The 19,195-nt window shown below is 52.7% G+C and overlaps 1 protein-coding gene across 2 annotated transcripts in view; it reads right to left on the bottom strand.

Annotated features, from left to right (window-relative positions):
• Positions 1 to 13,962, bottom strand: part of Rara (retinoic acid receptor alpha) — a 47,653-nt gene extending 33,691 nt beyond the window's left edge. The window contains exon 1 of one of the 2 annotated variants that reach the window (XM_090350792.1): positions 13,893 to 13,962. The gene's annotated coding sequence lies outside the window, so the exon portion shown is untranslated. Of the gene's footprint in view, positions 1 to 2,352; positions 2,442 to 13,892 lie in introns of those variants that run through there. The other variant, XM_090350791.1, reaches the window with a different exon arrangement.
• Between the last annotated feature and the right edge of the window lie 5,233 nt (positions 13,963 to 19,195).

The raw sequence follows: 19,195 nt of genomic DNA, 5'->3' as shown, positions 1-19,195 counted from the left end.
GCTTCCCACATTCACCAAACCACCACCACCACCACCACCACCCACCAGACAGGGGTGTGGGGTGCTGGGAGTGGAGATTACGCTGCTAACTTGTCACAGGGATAGGATTACCTTCCGCAGATGCCCTCACCCTAGATCCCTGGGCAAGGCTCCCAAACTGATCCCACAGAGGCCCCAACACACTCCCCCTTCTGCTGAATCTAGGTCCTGCCCTGCTTATGCTTCCCAGAGGAGGGGGTCCTGGGCAGTGAGGCTGGTATTTAGAGGCAGGCCCCACCTTCATATTACACAGTTCCAAAGACCATTTACAGTTTGACCAAAGAGTGGCTGGTGAAAAAGGTATCAGAAGCCAGAGACGAAATGGTTTAAGGGAAGGGAAGTCACTTGTTAGGGTCTGGGTCAATGTCCCCCAAACAGAAAACAGACCTGAAGGCCATTCTGTGTCCTTTCCCCCACACTAGACGGGTAGCAGGAACCACATCACGGCATACGTGGGTGACTGTGCCCAGCGGGGAGGCCATCAGGATGGGGCTGCCTAGGCTAGCTAGCTTCCTGCCAGGCTGCTGCATGGCTGGGAGTAGGAGGGGAACTAGAAAGGTGTCCCAGCATGGCAGCAGGGGTGTTTAGGGTCACTCTGAAGAGACAGAGATATAGAGCTGCAGCAGGACTAAGTTGTTCCCAGCCCAGGGTCTTTGCAGAGCCTGGAGTCTGGTGGTGAAATCCCTGCAGTGCCCGCCTCAGGCATTCACACCCTCAGCATCCTGAGGGATCCACCCTCCTCAGCTTCCTAGGGCCTACTCTAAGATGACCCTACTGACCTCTGCTTCAGGCCCAGACACTCAGGCAGTTCTGATGTCCCAGCCCTTCCCAGTGCACCATCATTCACAGCCACAACCTCTGACTCCACAACTGCCCCTCTTCTTCCTGCAGGAAGAAGAACCACAACTCCACATATTCTTCCTCTTCTTCCATCCCCTAGACTCATCTCCAGGCTCCTCACACTCCTATCTAGTCTAGCCTGGAAGAGTCTGGGGCCTGAGCCCCAATTTCCTAGCAAGAACTGAGAAGTTTTTATTAAATCACTTCCCCTCAATCTTGCCTGTGATGGCTGCAGCTAAGAGAAGGTACACATCCCGGAATCCCTCCCCGACGGGTATAAGGGTGGGGGTCGGGAGCAGAAAAGAGGTTGTGGAGGAGGAGAAGTGTACTTAGGAGAGCACACACAAATACAAATGCACACAGGCAGAGTGCAATCAGGCAGCAGAAGGGGGTCCTGGCACCAAGTGGGAGCAGGGGGTACCCTTCTATTGCAGTGCACTGGGCATCCATACCATCCCAAAGCAAAATGGTGGGTGAAGAAACTTCTCCAAGGCTGGGGGCCAGAGGAGCCGGTGGTCATTGATCTGACTGCTATATGAGTTAGTCTTTATCTCCAGCTCAGCACAACTGGGGGACCGTCCCCCTCTCTCCTGGAGCAGACTTGACAGGGCAATGCCCAGAGAGAAGGGACATAGCTAGCTCCCCCCCCCCACCAACCCAACACACTCATACACACATCTGGCTAGCAGCTTCCAAGCCTCGTGGGTGGCACTAGGTCCCAGACATCCTCAGCAAAGGGAGGTCTGCCAGCCTATTCTGTCCTCCCCTCACCCCGAAAGACTTCCACAACCCCCATGGTAATGAGATCCAGGGACATCCCACCCAAAACGGCTTGAGTTCAGGCACCCAATCCTGGTGGCTTCCCTCACTCGGCCTGGGACACCGGCTGAGCGGCCCCGCCCCCCCCAGACAGCTTCCCCGGGCGGTGGGGGGCAGCGGGAAGCGGGGGGGAGGGGGGGCTGCGGGGAGCAGGGCCCCCCCTGGCTGATCCCCCCCCTCACACCACGGGGCGGCTCAGGTAACAGGAGGGAGCGCGGAGGGCGGGAGGAGGCTGGTCCTTTGGGCATCCGATCTCTCCCCAAACAGGTTTGAAAGTCTTTTTTGTTTGGTTTGATTTTTTTTTTTTTTTGGAAGAGAAAAAAGGAAGAGTAAAGGAGCGAGCGAGCGAGCAGGAGTTCCCCGAGGCGGACCGAGGCTGGAGCGCCGGGGACACGCGCGGCAGACGCCCCAGAGCCCGGGGCTCGCGCGGAGACGCGGGCGGCGGGCGCAGACAGACGGGGCTCCCCCACCCGGGACGCGGCGGCGGCGGCGGCGGAGGCGGAGGCCGGCTGGGAAGCCCAGGAAACCCCTGGGTTCCGTCAGCGCCGCCTGGCACCGGCCCTCGCCCGCAGCGCCTCACCCGAAGCGGGGCCGTGGGTGCCCCGAGGCGTGCGGGAACCCAGCCCGCCCCAGGATCGCCGGGGGAGAGGTTACCTCGAAGCCGGGAGACGGGGATGGAACCCGTCCAGGTGTCCGTGGGCAAGGCGTCTGTCCTAACCCAGCGCGTCGGCTGCGAGGCCTGGCGCCAGGGTGCGGGGGTCCCCGGAGAGGAGCCGTCCGGGGGGCCGCGGCTCAGGGGCGCGGGGCGACGGCAGCGGCCATAGCGAGTCACGTGCGGAGGCTGAAACTTTACCCGGAGCCCCAGACTGGGGGGGGGCGGGGGCGGAGGGTACGGAGCGGGGTGTGGGGGAGGCCCCCGCCCTCGGGCCCGCCCCGGCACGCCCAACGACCAATCACGAATCAGGGGTGGGGCCTCATGGACGGCCACTCCCCTTTCTCCCTAACAGACCCAGGGAAAGGGAGAGTCTTAAAGGAGCCGCTCCCAGTTGAGGGCTAGACCGTGGGAATCTGGGAGAATCCCTTCCTTCAGCACCAGAATAGGAGATTCAGGGGGGGGCCGGGGGGGGGGAAAGTTCTGTGGAAAGAATAGAAATAGGACTTCGGTGGAGAAAGGACCGCAGTGTGTGGTATCCTGCTACACTCCCTTCCCCCAACTACACGCCCACATTCACAGAACACCCTCTCTCCCTCCCTCCCTCCCACACATACACACACACACACACTACCACCACCACCACCTCCACCACTATCACCTCTATCAACGCCACACCCAGGGAAGAGGTGGTATAATGCGGAAGTGAGCTGGATGCAGAGACTACTACCCCAGCTGTCAAACCCTGGAGTCTCATAATTAAAATCCTCCTCCGGGACCAGATGGGGCTGAGAGCTTTGTGACCTTGAGCAAGTCCCTTCCTTTCTTTGGATCTTAATTTTCTCATCTGAGGGGTGGGGGGCAGAAGGCACAGAGTAGATGTTCCCCAAACCCCAAACACCTCTCCAGCTCCAATGAGTCAAAGGAACTCTGACCCAACCTAACCAACCAATACCCCCCCCTTCCCTCCTCCCAACAGACAGCACTAGAACCTTCCAGCAGGGGCATCTAGGAGCACCCCTCCACACGAGAAAGACTTCTCCGACTCAAGCGTGTCTCCCAGCCAAGGCTCAGAGGAGCCAGGAAAGCTTTCATTCATGTTCTCTCGCTGGACAGGATCTGAATCATTCCACCCACCGACCCCAGGCGCCAGCACGGCCACGAGCCCCCTCCCCAGCCTGCTGCTCCATTTGGGAGGCTCGGGACTCCACTGCTCGCTGCCACTGCGGGGCAGATGGGCGGATTCACCCCCTTCTCCCAGTTCCCCAGGCAGAAAAGTGGCCACAAGTGTCCCCACAGGACTTCCCGCTGGAAAGGGAGGAGTGCCACGCTCCCAGGCTTCCACCCGGGTCAAGAGACGCTCAGCCTGACCCACGGCAGAGTCGGATCCTACCGCCCTCGCCTTGACAGACTGAGGACCAAAGGCCGGAGCAGGCGCCGGGTCCATGCTCAGCAGAGACGAGTCTAGAATTGAACTCTCTGATCGGCTCTTTGGCTTTAGCCCCCAGCCTTGGAAGGTAGCCCAAGGCTGGGTTCGCGGGCTGCTCTGCCCTAAGGTCCCACACAAGGGGAAACTGCCAGGCAGTGAGCGGGTACTATGTTTCCCCAAGCCCCTGCCCTCCCCGCTGGGCCAGAGCTGTCTCCCCCTCCAGTCTGGATTTCCGTCTGCTGGTGCGAACCGCCCGCCCGGCCCCTCCCGCCCCGTCCCGTCCAGATCCATCCGCAAACATGCGCTCAGCAGGCTGGAATGCGCCAATGGCTCCCAGATGTGAACGCTGACGCTTAACCCCTTCGCCCCCAGTGGTCCCCCAAGGGCTTTTCAACCTAAGCCCTACCACAGTAGAGGCCCCGCCCTGGTGAGGAGCCAACCAAGGGCCCAGGCCACCAGCCCGCCACTAGTCTCCTCTTAGCCTAGATTCTACCAACTGAGCCCAGCAGGGAAAGCCATTCTTGTTTAGAAAAACCTGCACACAACTCCATTGCCTACCACATACACCTGCCAGCCCATGGATTCCCTGGCTTTTGTTTGTTTGTGTTTGTGTACCAGTACTAGAGCTGGATCTCAGGGCCTAGGCAGGGTCCATTAGCTTTTTCACTCAAGGCTAACGTTCCACCACTTGAGCCACAGCTCTACTTCAGGCTTGGTGGTGATTGACTGGAGATAAGAGTCTCATGGACTTTCCTACCTGGGCTGGTTTTGAACTGCTATCCTCAGATCTTAGCCTTCTAAGTAGCTAAGATTACAGGCATGAGCTACCAGCTAGAACATGGATTCAGTTATAGCCAGACTCTTGGACTTGAAGTAGCAGAACCAATGCACACATTCAGGGCACCTTGTGTGCACACCCAGCACAAACATGGTACACAAGTAAGGGCATGAAGCAAGAGTGAGGCACACTTCTGAACAGACAGGGCAATAGGCCCCTGTGCACACAAGTGAAGAAATGGATGCCCACACAAATTCACTTCTCACAGGGTGGCAGACATTCATACAAGGCTGGTGCCCCTGTATATACACATACAACTTGCACACCATTGGGGCACTCCCTACCCCAGCCACCCAGTACCACCTGTCCAAAGTCTAGACCTTCCCAAGCTTAACTCCAAGAAGCAAGAGCCCTAGGGGTGTATGTGTGTGTGTTTGCAGAAGTCTTCAATCTACAGCAGCAGCTGAGCTCCAGCTGTGCTGGCTTCACAACCCATTTTCCACTCTCAGGCTAGAGACCCTGATGCAGGAGAAGAGAATACTCAGGGCAGACACAGTAAGAGAATAAAAGGATAAAAGAGCCACAAGCTCTGGGGTGCCTTGCTCTGTGTGAAAGATACTCCTGTCCTCTCTCCTGGCTCACAGGAAAAACTGGGGAGAAGCCAGCCACTGGGTTCCCAAAAGAAGGATCCCTCTTTTATAGTACAGGAAGTAGCTAGAAAGCAAGACTCTGCACAGGACAGTGACAACACTCAGTCATCAACAAAGATACAAGATAGCCCAGGAAAGCCTACACTTAGAACAATAACTCCTCCCTGTCACTGCCTATAGGGATTCCTAAAGAACAGCATTAAAGCTAGACACTGGTAGACCATGCATGTAATCCTAGCTACTTGGGAAGCTGAGATATGAACATGGCAGCTTGAAGCCAGCCCAGGCAGGAAAGGCTGTGAGATTCTGATCTCCAGTTAACCACCAAAAAGCCAGAAATGGAACGATGACTCAAATGGTAGAACACCCGCCTTGTGTGAAATGCTAAAGGAACAGCATTCAGGCCCTAAGTTCAAGGTTCAATACTGGCACACACATTTAAAACAGAAAGAACACATTAAACAGAGCATATAGTTCAGTACGCATGTAACCCCGGAGATTGAGATAGGAAGACAAAGAGTTAGAAAACAGTTTGGGCTTCACAGTACGACCTTGCACCCCCCCCCTCAAAAAAAAGGGCAGGCTGGGAATGGGGCTTAGTGGTACAATTCTTGCTTAGCAGGCATGAAGCCCTGGGTTCAATTCCTCACTATGACATGAACAGAAAAAGCTGTGGCTCAAGTGTTAGAGTGCTAGCTTTGAGCAAAGAGAGGCTCAGGGACAGTGCTTAGGCTTTGAATTTAAGCCCCAGGACCAACCTCCCCCCCCCCAAAAAAAAAGAAAGAAAATAGGATGGTAAGGCACAAGTTGCTCATGCCTCTAATCCTTGCTACTCAGGATTAGAGATCTGAGGATTTCAATGCCAGCCTGGGCAGGAAAGTCTGTGAGATTCTTCTCTCTCATAAATTGCCAAAAAGCCAGAAGTGGCACTGTAACTCAAGCCCAGAGTTCAAACTCCAAGACAGGGGAGGATTAAGTAGAGTCTAAAGAACAGACTCTAGAGCTGGGGAACAGCTGTCCCTCCAAGACGACCTGGAGGCAGGCTGGGTTGGGAGACCTCTGGAACCAGCCTCAACTGATTTTTCTTCCTCCTCTTCCCAGCTCATCTGAACAGAACAGGAGCTCCTCCCACAAGCGTCTCCCATGGCTCCACCCCGTGTGATTCCTCATCCAGAAAGATCAGGGTTCTGATCTCCATGGTCTGAAATAATAAACTGAGGCCCAAAAGTCACTTGCCTTGTCAAAGTTATACAAGCTGTGGATAACCGAGTTGGGATTTGAACACACAGTCCTCTCCTTCTTCTGCATTTACCCTAAACTAGGCATACAAGCACACAAGAGTGGCATCATCCTGGCCTAGCTCTGCAGGTCTGTGGGTGGGGCAGGGACATTCGGGAGAGATCAGAGAAGGTCCTGGGGGCTACACACATAACCTTCCACTCCTGCCCCAAGCATGGTGCCCACCTGCCTAGCAGGCAGGGCCGGGTGACTCAGCCGCATCCGGGGGAGATGCCAGGGCAGTGACTCACCTACCGAGAAGAGCTGAGGCTGGCACTTTGCCAGCCTCAGGACAGAAGCAACTTAGTCACCATCCTGGGACTGCACTGCCTGGCAGGCATGGCCCGGTGATCAGGGACAGGGGCAGGCTGCACCCTTTTCAGCTACGTGTGCCCCCTAGTGAAGACAGGGCTCAGAATCCTAGCATGAACCGGGGCTATGCCTTCCCCTGCCCCCTCATTACTGCTCCTATCAGGCCACACCCTACCCCAGTGCCAACAAGTTTCCTGAGACCCCTGGGCTGCTCTGCCCCCTTGCAGCCTGGCTCCTACCCACCATTCACCACCCACTCTACCTGCTCCACCTCTTCCTGCCACCCAAGTTGTACCTAGGCTGTGAGTCTCCTTTAACATGTCCTGGCAGCACCCCTGCCCCCACAGCCCCTCTTATCCCCCCCCATGCATACACACACACACATACACACTTCTGCCAGCAGCTGCTGAAGCTGTTGAGCAGGAGGGAAATCAGAAGGGTGGGGTGCAGGGATTGAGTTACCAGAGCTGATGGGGTGGGCTGTCACCCAATCCTTCCTCTAGCTAGTCTCCCTACCCCCCCCATCTCTCTCTCCCACCTGCCTCCCTCCCCACCTCTGGCTGGCAGCCTACTGCCCTTTGAGTCCCTCCACCCCCACTCCGCCCCGACTAGGAAATAAATGTTCAAGACTATTTGTCATGCTTATGACCAGCCCAGTATATAAGAGATTGAAAGAGACAAAGACAGACAGAAAGAGTAATTCCTGTGCTCAATGCTCTGTCCACAATCGCTAGATATGTGTGTGCCTGTGAGTGTGTGTGTGTGTTTATGTAGATGAAGGGACTGAGTAACTCCACAAGTCCCAGTGGAGTTGGTGGGGCCCAAGGGGAGTTGACAGACTGAACAGCCTCAATCCATTTGCACTATTGATTTCTCACACACTGCAGTAGGTCTGATTGGTGGGGGGGGCAGGGCAGGCCGTGATAAATCAGCCCCCCCAAGAGACTGAGAAACTGAGTGGAGAGGGGGAGGGGCTCCTGTACGATAATTTGTGGCCCACTGAGAGTTGCTTGGTTAGGGGCAGGGAGGGGGGTTGGAGGAGGCAGAGGAATAGGAGAAGCTGAGTGACAGGAGGCAGGGTTGGGGGGGAGGGTGTTGGATTAAGGCCTGTCTGGAACACCCCATCCCAGCTGGATTTGAAGCTAATATGAAGAAAGAAGGTGGAGACAGATGCATCACATCTGGCTATAGAGACAGGACCAGGAACAACTCCAGTGGGCACTGGCCTCTTCCTAGACAAAGAGGGGCTTCCTCTGTGGCCAAGGGTCCTGTACTGACCCTCAGTGAGAGAGAGGCCCACTGAATTCCCCACTGAGGTTTCTCCCCAGACACTGGTCCCTGCCTCCAAGTTTTTTATTGATCTAGGGGCTTGAACTCAGGGCCTGGGTGCTTGCTATCCCTCAGCTCTTTTGCTCAGGCTAGTGCTCTACCACTTCAAACTACAGTTCGCTTCCATATTTCTGGGGGTTAATTAGAAGTAAGTCTCACAGACATTCTTGCCTAGGCTGACTTTGAACCAAGATTCTCAGATCTCAACCTCCTGAGTAGTAGGATTATAGACGTGAGCCACCAACAGCCAGCGTGGTGGTTCACACCTTTAATCCTAGCTACTTGTGAGATCAGGAGTATCTCTGCTTATTAAGACCAAGTAAATGAAAAAAGTTTTTCTTTCTTTTTTTTTTTTTTTTGGCCAGTCTTGGGCTTGAACTCAGGGGCTAAGCACTGTCCTTGAGTTTTCTCAAGGCTAGAACTCTACCACTTGAGCCACAGCACCACTTCCAGCTTTTCCTGTGTATGTGGTACTGAGGAATCAAACCCATGTCTTCATGCACGCTAGGCAAGCACTGTACCACTTGGCCAAACTCCCAGCCCCCGTGAAAAAGTTTTTGAGATCTCATCTTAACCAATAAAAAGCTTGGCATGGTGGTGTAAGCCTATTATTTCAGCTGCACGATAAGCATACATAGGACAATCTCAATCTAGGCCAGATTGGACATAAAAAAAAAAAAACTACAGTGAGCCCAGCACGAGTGGCTTACCCCCACATAATCCTAGTTACTCAGGAGGTTAAGGTCTGAGAATCTCAGTTCAAAGCTAGCCCAGGCAAGAAAGTCTGTGAGACACTTAAGTACAACCAACCACCAAAAAAGCCAGAAATGAAACTAGCTCAAGTGGTAGGGCAGTAGGCTTGAGCAAAAAAGCTCAAGGATAGTGCTCAGATCCTTCAAGCCCCAGGACAGGCACCAAAATATCTACCTACCTACCTACCTACCTACCTACCTACACACACACACACACACACACACACACGCATACAATAATAACTAAAGTAAAAAGGGGTAAGCTGTAGCTCAAGTGGTTGAACGCCTGCCTCACTAAGGACAAGGCCCTCAGTTGAAAACCTGAGACTCATTAAAACAAATATAAAAGCAAAGGGCCCTGAAGATTCTAGAGAGCTGCCTTCCCTTCTTGTCCTCCATCTGTCCCTAGCTCATAGTGCAACTGTGGACAAATGTGTGGCTCTCTCCGGGTCTCTAAAATCAAGCAGCTGGACAGGATGTCCCTTCTGTAAGGTGTTTCTAAGCCCCACAGCTTGCCAGCCTGTGACTGGACTGGAACTTGTCCAGCACCTCCATTCACACCAGTGGCCACAGGCCACCCAAACAAACCCCAGCCTCAACCTCCTTCCAGCTTGGACGTTGACTCTCTCCACATGGTAGAGATTTATAAACAAACCAAGCCTGGGTCTACAGAGGCCCTGCACAAACAAGCAGGGAGTGAAATGGGCTGTGTATGCCTGGTCTCAGGCCTTCCTTGCTGCACAACGGGAGAGAAGCATAAGGAGCAGCGATGAGGGACAGTGACCAGAGAAGAGCCATGCAAGAAGCCTAGGTCAAGGTCCCTGACCCTGCAGCCACTGACCAGTTGAGGGTCTTAGGGTGAGATGTACCTAACTTCTAGGCCTCAATTTTCCCCTGCACAAAGGGAAGGGACTGTATGAGGTGCTGTCCAGCTATGGGTAAAGTTGGACAGAGAGCTTCCGGGACTCCTATGCCCAGGGTAGCCCATCTACCTGATGTCCTACCCCTACCCATTATGCCTCCATACTCTATCTGCCAGCCCAGACTTACTCCCCTGCCGCCTCTCATCCCTTATTTTTCTGTCTTCCTGCTTCTCCTCACCTTGGCCAGCCCCTCTGCCTGCCCCGTGCCTTTCTGCACGTCCCTCCTGCCAGGGGACAGACCAACTAAAAATAGTCCCTGCAGCCTTTCTAGCCCACAGCTGCCCAAAGAGCAGGAAATAAGGGGGCAGGGAGGCTTATGCCCTGAGCTCCCCCACTAACTCCCAGCTCAGAGCCATGTCCAGCACTCCAGCCAGGCACTGATGCCAACTTGGCCATCTCAGGGGCATCCCACACCCCTTCCCTAGCGGGGAGGCCTGCCTAGAAGTGCCTACAGTCACAGAGCTGCCCCTGCCCTGCAGGAGGAGAAAGGAGGCAAGCGGTCTAGAGGGAAGCCTTCCCAATTTCTGACAAATCAGTGCCAACCACATTGTGGGCACAGAGAGGCAGGGCCTGGTTCCACTGGCTGGTCTTTTGAGGGCAGAGGGAATTGATGTGGAGAAGTTTGTGCCAGTTTCTTTCATCCTGGCCTAGCTGGAAAGAAGACAAAATATTGCCGGAGCCTCAGTGATGCTGGGCCCATTTTCCAAAACATGTGGGTACAGACATAGGGGTTTCAATAGCCACCCCCAGATATCATGGAAGGAAAAGAATAAAATAAAGGACAGTAGAAGATGTTAGCCACCCCCACGTAATGATAGAAATGAGAGTAGGTTATGCCTACCAAGCTGGCATGAGTTGCCTTTGAGCTGAGTCAGAGGCCAGGAGAGAGAAGCCTGGGTGCTGTGGTGCCAGGGGCTATGATGCCCTCTCCTCTCTGGGATTTCTAACACCTCCCAGGCCTAGGGGAGATTCTCTTCATACAAGAGGCAGGAAACCAGCTTAGTGACTCTTCTGAGGCCTGCAAGGGAGCCTGTACCATGAGACAGGCGGGAAACCCAGGAGTCCTGGCACCCAGCCCAGAGAGTAGATGAGAGAAACACCTTGGAGAGGAAACAGCCTGAGATAGAGGCAGATGCATGGTGCCCCCAGAAGCTCCCAGATGTGACCCATAAGGAGGCTGAGGTCCAAAAGGCAAGACAAGAAAAGGGAACAAGAAGGGGAGAAGATGGGCTGGGAATGTGGCTCAGTGGTTGCCTAGCATACATGAAGCCCTGGGTTTGATTCCTCAGTACCACATAAACAGAAAAAGCCAGAAGTGACACTGTGGCTCAAGTAGTAGACTGGTAGCCTTGAGCAAAAGAAGCTCAGGGACAGTGCCCAGGCCCTGAAGAGTGGGATGCTGATAGCTCACATGTGTAACCCTAGCTAGGTTGAGATCTGAGGCTCATGGTTCAAAGCTAGCCAGGACAGGAAAGTGCTGTGTGACTGTTATCTCCAATGAATTACACAATTAAAATCGGGGGAGAAGAATAGTGAGGTGGTGGGTGGGAGTAAGGAAAGAGAGGACCATGCTAGCTTGTGCCTGTTGTCTCATCTTTCTAGTCATTCAAAGGTGCTGGCATTAAAGCCATCCAGTATTACTCAGGGCCTCAGGTGCTAGGTGTGTTTTCCCTGCCCTGTTCTCTAGGTCCCAGCTGGCTCGTTCCTGAGCTTCCTCTGGCACCCCTTCCCTGGGTCCAAGCCAAGTGAGGAGTCAGCAGGCTCAAGGTGGTGCTCAGGAGGCCTGGGCAGTGCCGGGGCAGCCCTCACACCATCCTCCCACTGGCTTCCCTCCCCCTCCCCCCCTGCTCTCAGCCGCCACACATATCTCAGCTGTCCAATCCGATTAGGGCTGCTGCCCACTGAGCCGGACAAGGAGGCCACTGGGTAGGGGAGAGACAGAGACAAGGACGCAGAGCAGGGATGGCAGAAAGAAGGTGGAGACAGAGCTCAGGGGAGAAGCCGTGGATCCCTGATGAAGGAAGCACCTGATGGAGAAATCTGTACTCGCTGACCACAGGGGTGCTGGTGCATCTGTGTTGGGAGAATTCTGCAGCCCTCAGGAAAGCAACAACTCTGCTGGGTTCCCCCAAGCCCAATGGGCAAAGGAAAGGGAGAGGAAACTGAAGGCAGAGAGACTGACCTAGATTTAAGAAGAGAATCCCATTCTGGAACTCTCCAGCCATTACTACCATTTGCATTGGGCTTTATCATACATCACCAGGTAGTATCTTTATGGCAGGCTCCGCGTGGTACTGGTAGATATTTACCAATGAGGAACAAGCATGAGGTTTAGAGAAGGAAGGGAAGACTATGTATGCTTAAGTGACCCTCCCCCTCCCAGCCCCCCACATACATTTCAGGTGAATCTCAGTCAGATTCAGGCCTCTGGTTTCTAGTCTACTGTTCACACTCAGAACCCCCACTTTCTTCCTTAGACCAAGAATAGAACTAAACCTGAACGCCACTCCATCACCTGCCCTTTCCTCCAAAACAGAATGTATTGGGTTCTGATTTAAAAAAAAAAGAGAGAGAGAAGAAAGTGGGAGCAGGGACAGGAGGGGCCAGCCTGGCTCTCACCTGCTGTCCCTTCCTTCTAATCAGTCAGAGGGACTGACATTGTCATCAAGTTGTCAGCCAGGACCTCAGAAGCCTGCTGTGTTTCACCAGCTCTGATCTCTAAGTCCCAGCTGGTTCATTCCTGTGCTTCCTTTGGCACCCCCAGCCCTCAGAGAACCTTGGGAGCCATGGAGGAAGACAGAATATCCCATAGTTAGACAGTATACCACACTGGGAATGTGCTAACCACCCCCACTGCATACCAACAGCCAGAGGAGGGTGTTTCTCAAAAAGTGACTGATCTCTTCTATCACCCTTTTCCCCAGTCTGCCACCCACCCCGCAGAGGCAAGAGACACACATGGTGATTCAGACAATAACCACTCTTCGTATAAATGCACCAAACCAGAAGGAGATGCCCCAGATCTTTATAAAGCAGGGCTTGCCAGCCAGCCCACCATGGGGTGGGGGTGGGGGGATAAGTCACTGTAAACAGTAGGTGTATGCATGTAAGCCTTCTCCCAGAAAGCCTGCAGGAAGGCAGAAGCTTGGGGACCTCCCAGCTCTGGGGTAACACCAGGAGCCTGAGGCTCTGAAAGCCAAAGAACCCAGGGAGCTGGCATGGCTGGTAGACCTCCCCAATCTGGTCCACACCCCCTTCCCCAGCCATCTGGACTGAGCCTGTTCTGGCTTGAGCTACAGGGATCCCTTGGATGCATGCAAAAACTCAAAGATCCAAAACTCATATAGATCCAGCCACACGTTCTGTACACGCAGGCATATGGGGGGAGGGGGCTTTTCACAGTCAGTATTGAGGTGTTAGGAGGGATGTGTGTGTGTGTGTGTGTGTGTGTGTGTGTTGGAATGTGCTAAACTGAAAGAACTTTCCCCAGAGGAAAAGGTCACCCAAATGATTCTAATGTCCATTATCCTCCAGCAAAGCCCTCGCCCCCTCCCCTCAAGGGTGCAATGAACCCAGAAAGGGACATTAGCTCCTTACAAGGTGAGTGAGGGAGTGAGGCAGAGTCCTGGGCTCTTTGGACTGGGAAGCTGAGAGGAAGCTAGAGAGAAATCCCCCGGGAAGGCTCAGGTCCCCTCTTCGGGCTTTCCCGGCTCGCTCTATTACCCCAGCACTTGCCAATTCTCCAGTCTAGGTGAGTGGGGGAAGGGGTACTAGGCAATACAGCAAAGGAGGGTACAAGGGCGCAGGGCCTGAGAAGACCTCTCCCTCACACTTTGCATTCTTAGCTAGAGAATGGAGATTGCATGAAGAGAAATGCGGGAAGGGTGCTGGAGGGTCCCCCGGCTTTGAGCTTGCAGACACCCCACTGTTCTCAGGGTCCCACCTCCCCAGACTACAGTGAGCCATGGGGGAAGGAGGGGTAGGGGAAAGCCTGAACTGGGTAAGAGGAAAAAAACGGCAGGATCAGAGCAGAGGAGCCAGGCAAAAGGCAGCCAAGGGAGAATTGGGAAAGGGGTGTGTGCACATCCTACCTGCTCAGGTGTGTGCCGGCAGGGGGGCGATGGGGTTCCCAGGAGAACCGGGGGAAGCCCTCTCAGCTCGATTCAGGATTCCCCCCAGCTTCTGGGTTAGGCTGCTGTAAGAAGCACAGGTTCCCGTTGGGTCCTAAAGCCCACTCTCAGGCTTTCCCAGCCTTCTATCAGCCCCAGGTCACAGGGTGCAGAGCTGATTGATGGATGGGGAGAAATAATCCACTGGAAGAAAAACAGGAGTGTGAGTCATGGGATGGGGGCAGGAAAAGCACCTGGTCTTAAACACACAGCATATCTATGGATGACTTCAGCTGAAGACAAGGTGCCATGGGACAAGAGGGAAGAGATTTCTTCCAGCCTGCCCTAGAGCCAATGGATTTGGGCTGTGGTGCTGCAGATGAGTACGTTTTCCCTAACACTCCTGCTGAGCCATTTAGCTACGCAGAAAAGGGACATCACAATCCCTAATAAGAGACCATCTCCAGGAGAAAACACTGGCTGTCAACTGGTATAAAGAGCAGGGTAGCCGAGCTACTCAGGAGGCTGAGATCTGAGAATCATAGTTTCAAGTCAGCCTGGACAGAAAAGTCAGCAGGAGACTTCTATCCCTGATTAACCACCAGAGACTGGAAGCAGAGCTGTGGCTCAAAGTGGCAGAGCACTATCCTTGAGTGAAAAAAAAAAAAAAACAAAAAACAACTCAGGAACAGCACCCACGGCATTGGTTCATGACCAAAAAAAAATCTAGAGTGCAATGTGGGAGTATAGCATGGGCAAATACATATATACAGGTAGGTGTGAACAGGTGGGGTGGAGAGAAACACCAAGGCCTTTTTTTTTTTTGCCAGTCCTGGGCTTGAGCTCAGGGCTTGAGCACTGTCCTTGGACTTTCTCAAGGCTAGAGCTCTACCACTTGAGTCTCAGCACCACTTCTGGCTTTTTTCTATGTATGTGGTACCAAGGAATCGAACCCGGGTCTTCGTGCATGCTAGGCAAGCACTTTAACCACTTGGCCAAACTACCGGCCCAACCAAGGCCTTTTGAATACATATAATCTTAACTCAAAATGGCTCATTAGAGGAAGAATAAGATGTAGGTATTAGAGGTGGAGGAGGAGACCCACCCAGACCTTTACAGGGTCCTGAATCCTTTTTTGGTAGTGTTAGAACTTGAACACACAACCTGGTGCTCTCAGCCACATCCTTTCTATTTTTTTTTTTTTTTTTTTGGTGGCTAGTTGTAGATAGGAGTCTCTTGGATTTTTCCGGCTGGGCTGGCTTTGAATCAAGGTGAGTCCAATCTTAGCTTTCAGCTTTCTAAGCAGTTAGGATTATAGGCGTGAGCCACTGGCACCCCCAGTTTTGGATTGAGGACATGCTGAAGAGTTGTGGTTTATCCCCAGCAGCAGAGAAGGGAAAGTGTCATGGGGTGAAAGGCCAGAAGTCCAGGATGAACTAGAGGGGAGACAGCATAATCTCTTCCTAGAAGGCGAGAGGGCAATGGCGACACCTCCACCCTTTTCCCTCTTACAAGAACTGGGGAAGGGAGCTAGGTGGCAAGAGCAAGGATGAAGGGCCCCAGGGTGGAGTCCTTGGGGGTGAGTTCAGGTCAAGCTTTTCACCCTAATGTGCCTTAGTTCTCTCCCAGCTGTTAAACAGGGCTCTGGGTGCTTCCCAGGCAGCTAATGAGTGTTTACAAAAGGGCTTGGAGATCCTCAGATCTCAGCTTGGCCACCACTACAGTTATGCTCACCAAGGGCCCAAGTGTTATTTGGAGAGGGGCAGAGAGTGAGGAGAAGGGGGGCGCGGGTAACAAGACTGCTCTCTTGCAAACGGATGGCCCAGCTGCCACAGGATATCCTTGTGCCCAGGATGGAGGTCACCCCTCCCCCCCTGCACCTCTAACCACCACGAAAGGCTGGCTTCCAGTTAGCTGTAGGCAGAACCCAGACAAGCAGCTGGTCTTCATTAACTGCAGCTTTTCACCCCCCACTGTGAACCCACAGCTTCTACAGGCCTAGGCTATGGGGGGCTGCCCTAGCCTGACCTTGCAGCTGACACTGGAGTGAGGGTGAGAGTGGGGGGGCACCATACCAAAGGCCAAGTTACCACCTGAAAAGTCAAGCCAAGCTTCCTTTCCCCCATTGGGAACAAGGAAAGGGGAGAAAGGAGTGGGGGGTGAGGGTGGAGGTGGGGAATTTAGGGCAAACAGCAGGCAGTGAAGTCAGCTGGATGGAGGCCCAGAAACCCCCACACCCTGGGGCCAAGTCTTACTCTAGCTTTGCTTTCAGCTAGTCTTGGCCCGGCCCCAAACTAGGGAAGGCCCTGGCTGCCCCTTTCCGCCTCCCTACCCCCACCCTTATTAAATACACATTTTATCTCTCAGCATCTTCATTATCTTAACTGAAGGAGACAAGCAGTGGATGGCGGCAGCAGAGAGCGTCAGAAAGGGGGGGGCGGGTGTGGGGAGCGAGGCGCACCCTTGTTATAAAATGCTGATCTAGCTCTTCCAGGCAGTGTGGGAAACAGAGGAGGGATCAAAGTGAGTGAGGCTGATTCAGAACTCAATTAGAGCTTAAAACACACACACACACACACACACACAACAGAGCTGGCTCTCTCCTTTTGCCAGTCTTCAGTCTTTACCCAGTGCTCTTGCACCCCAATTAGCTTCTACTGCTAGTGCCTTAGGGCTGGAATCAAGGGGAGACCAGAAGGCACACCTTTGACTGCCCACTTCAGAACTACACAATCCCTGACTACAGAACATGCCTCCTCCGCTGAAGTTTAGTGCTTCAAGAGACTGTCTGAGCGCATACTTCCTTTTCAGGAAGCACCAGAGACCACAACTTTCTCCAAAAGCTAAAAAGTTAAGACATCAAAAGGTGAGTTCCTTCCTGAATCCTTTGTCACCGACAGTTTCTGGCCAATCTCTAGGGAATACTAGTAACACCCAGACAGGCCTCCCCCTTTCCTAGCCTGTAGATTCAGTCTTACTTCCCAGCCAAAGCTCCCTTGAAGCCACAGGGAAGCTGCCTCAAGCAACATCTGACATCAGAGGGAGTGATCTGCACGCATCTGAGAGGCCAATAAACACTCCTCAGCTATGCCACGACAGTCAGAGGAAGCACCCTCCTTTGCAGAAGTCTGCTCCACCTTCAGTGCAAAAGCTCCACTAACCTCCAGCCCAGAGCAGTTCTCAAGACAGCAGCACAAAGGCGTCATCTTGCTCATTTATCAATTCATTGAACACATACTGAACACCTACCAAGTACTTCGGATACAAATGTAAATAGAGATGAGGGATATCGCTCAACTGTGTTGGCCTAACATGTGTGACCCTGATTCAATGTTTAGCTTCAGCAACAGATCCCTCACTCATGCCTTGTTCCTCTCCCACAGTAGTCAGGGTAATACTTTTCTTTCCTTGACTTGAACATAAGTTGTGACAGTACTGGGACTTGAACTCAGGGCCTTATGCTTTATCCTTTAAGCCACACCCCTACTTCTAATTTTTTGCTTAATTGGGAGATAAATCCCTTGGGGCTGGCTTTAAACCTCAATTTTCAGACCTCAGCTTCCTAAGTCTCCAGCATAAGCTTGAGCCACCAGTGCACAGGTTCATAATACAGTTCTGAGTAGCTGGGACTGATGCAATTCACTAGATAATTTAAATCTATAGCCTGTAATCTGAGCAACTCAGACCTCTGAGATCTCAAGATCGAGGCCAGTCTGAGAAGAAAAGTCCATGATGCTCTCGAATCCCCAATTAACAACCCAAAAGCCAGAAGTGAAGTTGTGGCAAGTGGTAGACCACTAGCCTTGAACAAAAAAGCTCAGGGACAGCACCCAGGCCCTGAGTAGGAGCCCTAGGACCAACAAAACCAAAAGGCCCGAGCTATATCACATTACCACTCTTTTTGGGGGGGTCAGTAGGGCTTGAACTCAGCCTGGACACTCACTGTTCCTGAGATTCTTTTTGCTCAAGGCTAGCCACTCTACCATTTAAACCACAGCGCCACTTCCAGTCTTTTCTGTTTATGTGGTACTGAGGGATCAAACTCAGGGCTTCATGCATGGTAGATAAGTACTCTAGTACTAGACCACATTCCCAGCCCCCGCTTTTTTGGTTTTTCGAGTCCTAGGGCTTTAACTCAGGGCCTGGGCACTGTCCCTGAGCTTTTTCAAGGCTAGCTCTCTATCACTTGAGCCACAGCAGTTTTTTTTTTCTGTGTATATGGTATCAAGGAATCGAACCCAGGGCTTCGTGTATGCTAGGAAAGCATTCTATTGTTAGGCCACATTACCAGCCTGGTTCTTTTTTTTCCCCCAATTGGTTATAGGGCTTGAACTAAGGGTCTAGTATTCTACCTCTTTGAGCCACAGCTCCACTCCCAGTTTTATGGTAGTTTATTGGAGATAAGTCTCCAGGACTTTCCTGCCAGACTAGCTTCGAACTGTTGTCCTCAGATCCCAGTCTCAAGAGTAGTAGGCAGTACCTGGTCACTTCTTAGTTCTTATTGTACATCTTAAAAGGGAACCTATTTAAAGGTAAGCAGTTAATAGGAAAAGAAAGAGGGACAGAACAGGACTCTTAATTTTTGATTTCTGGCTAGCCTGGACCCCATACAGTCTGCAGTTAGCTAGCCACTGGCAAGACTCTTGATCAAGCTAGAAATTTCTGTCAACCCACTCTGGGGTTGAAGCTCACAAATTTTATTGAGTTTATGTGCTTTCTACGGCAATAGCCAACACTTTACGGATTTTTTTTTTAAAGAATCAGGATATACACAGCCCACCACCTTCAAAAAGAAGAATGTAGGTCAGTATCTCTAGCACTACTCTATGCAAAGCGGCCTACAATCCTGGCAAAAACTAGTAACCACAGGCTCATCCCATCCTACTAAAACTCCCACTAGCTTCCCACAGCTCTCAGATCCAGTGCGGTAAAACCAGCCAGGAACGGATCTCTTCCTCCTTTCTTCTCTAGCTGTCTGAATTACAGTTAAGACTTTACTGACAAACATATATCAGCTTTTGCTCCCACAAGGGCAGCGGAAGCCAGGCAGGGGCTCTTAAGTCTGCTTCACGCATCATTGACAGAACCAGTCCTGTTCCGATTGCTGCAACTCTTGAAAGCAGTAATGACCTAGAAATGGAGGTTGGTGTATGTGGAGGGGGTAGATGGAGTGGGAGGGGCAGGGGGGGCAGAGCTGAAGGAAAGAAAATGAACAAACCAGTACACAGAAAGCCCTATTTCCAAATACCAGGGGAAGGAGAGAGAAAGGAGGTAGAAGGGAAAGA

The sequence above is a fragment of the Megascapheus bottae genome, chromosome 17 (assembly GCF_031878675.1).
Source record: "Megascapheus bottae isolate mThoBot1 chromosome 17, mThoBot2.hap1, whole genome shotgun sequence".
NCBI lineage: Eukaryota > Metazoa > Chordata > Mammalia > Rodentia > Geomyidae > Megascapheus > Megascapheus bottae.
This window is presented reverse-complemented; position numbering and strand designations above follow the sequence as displayed.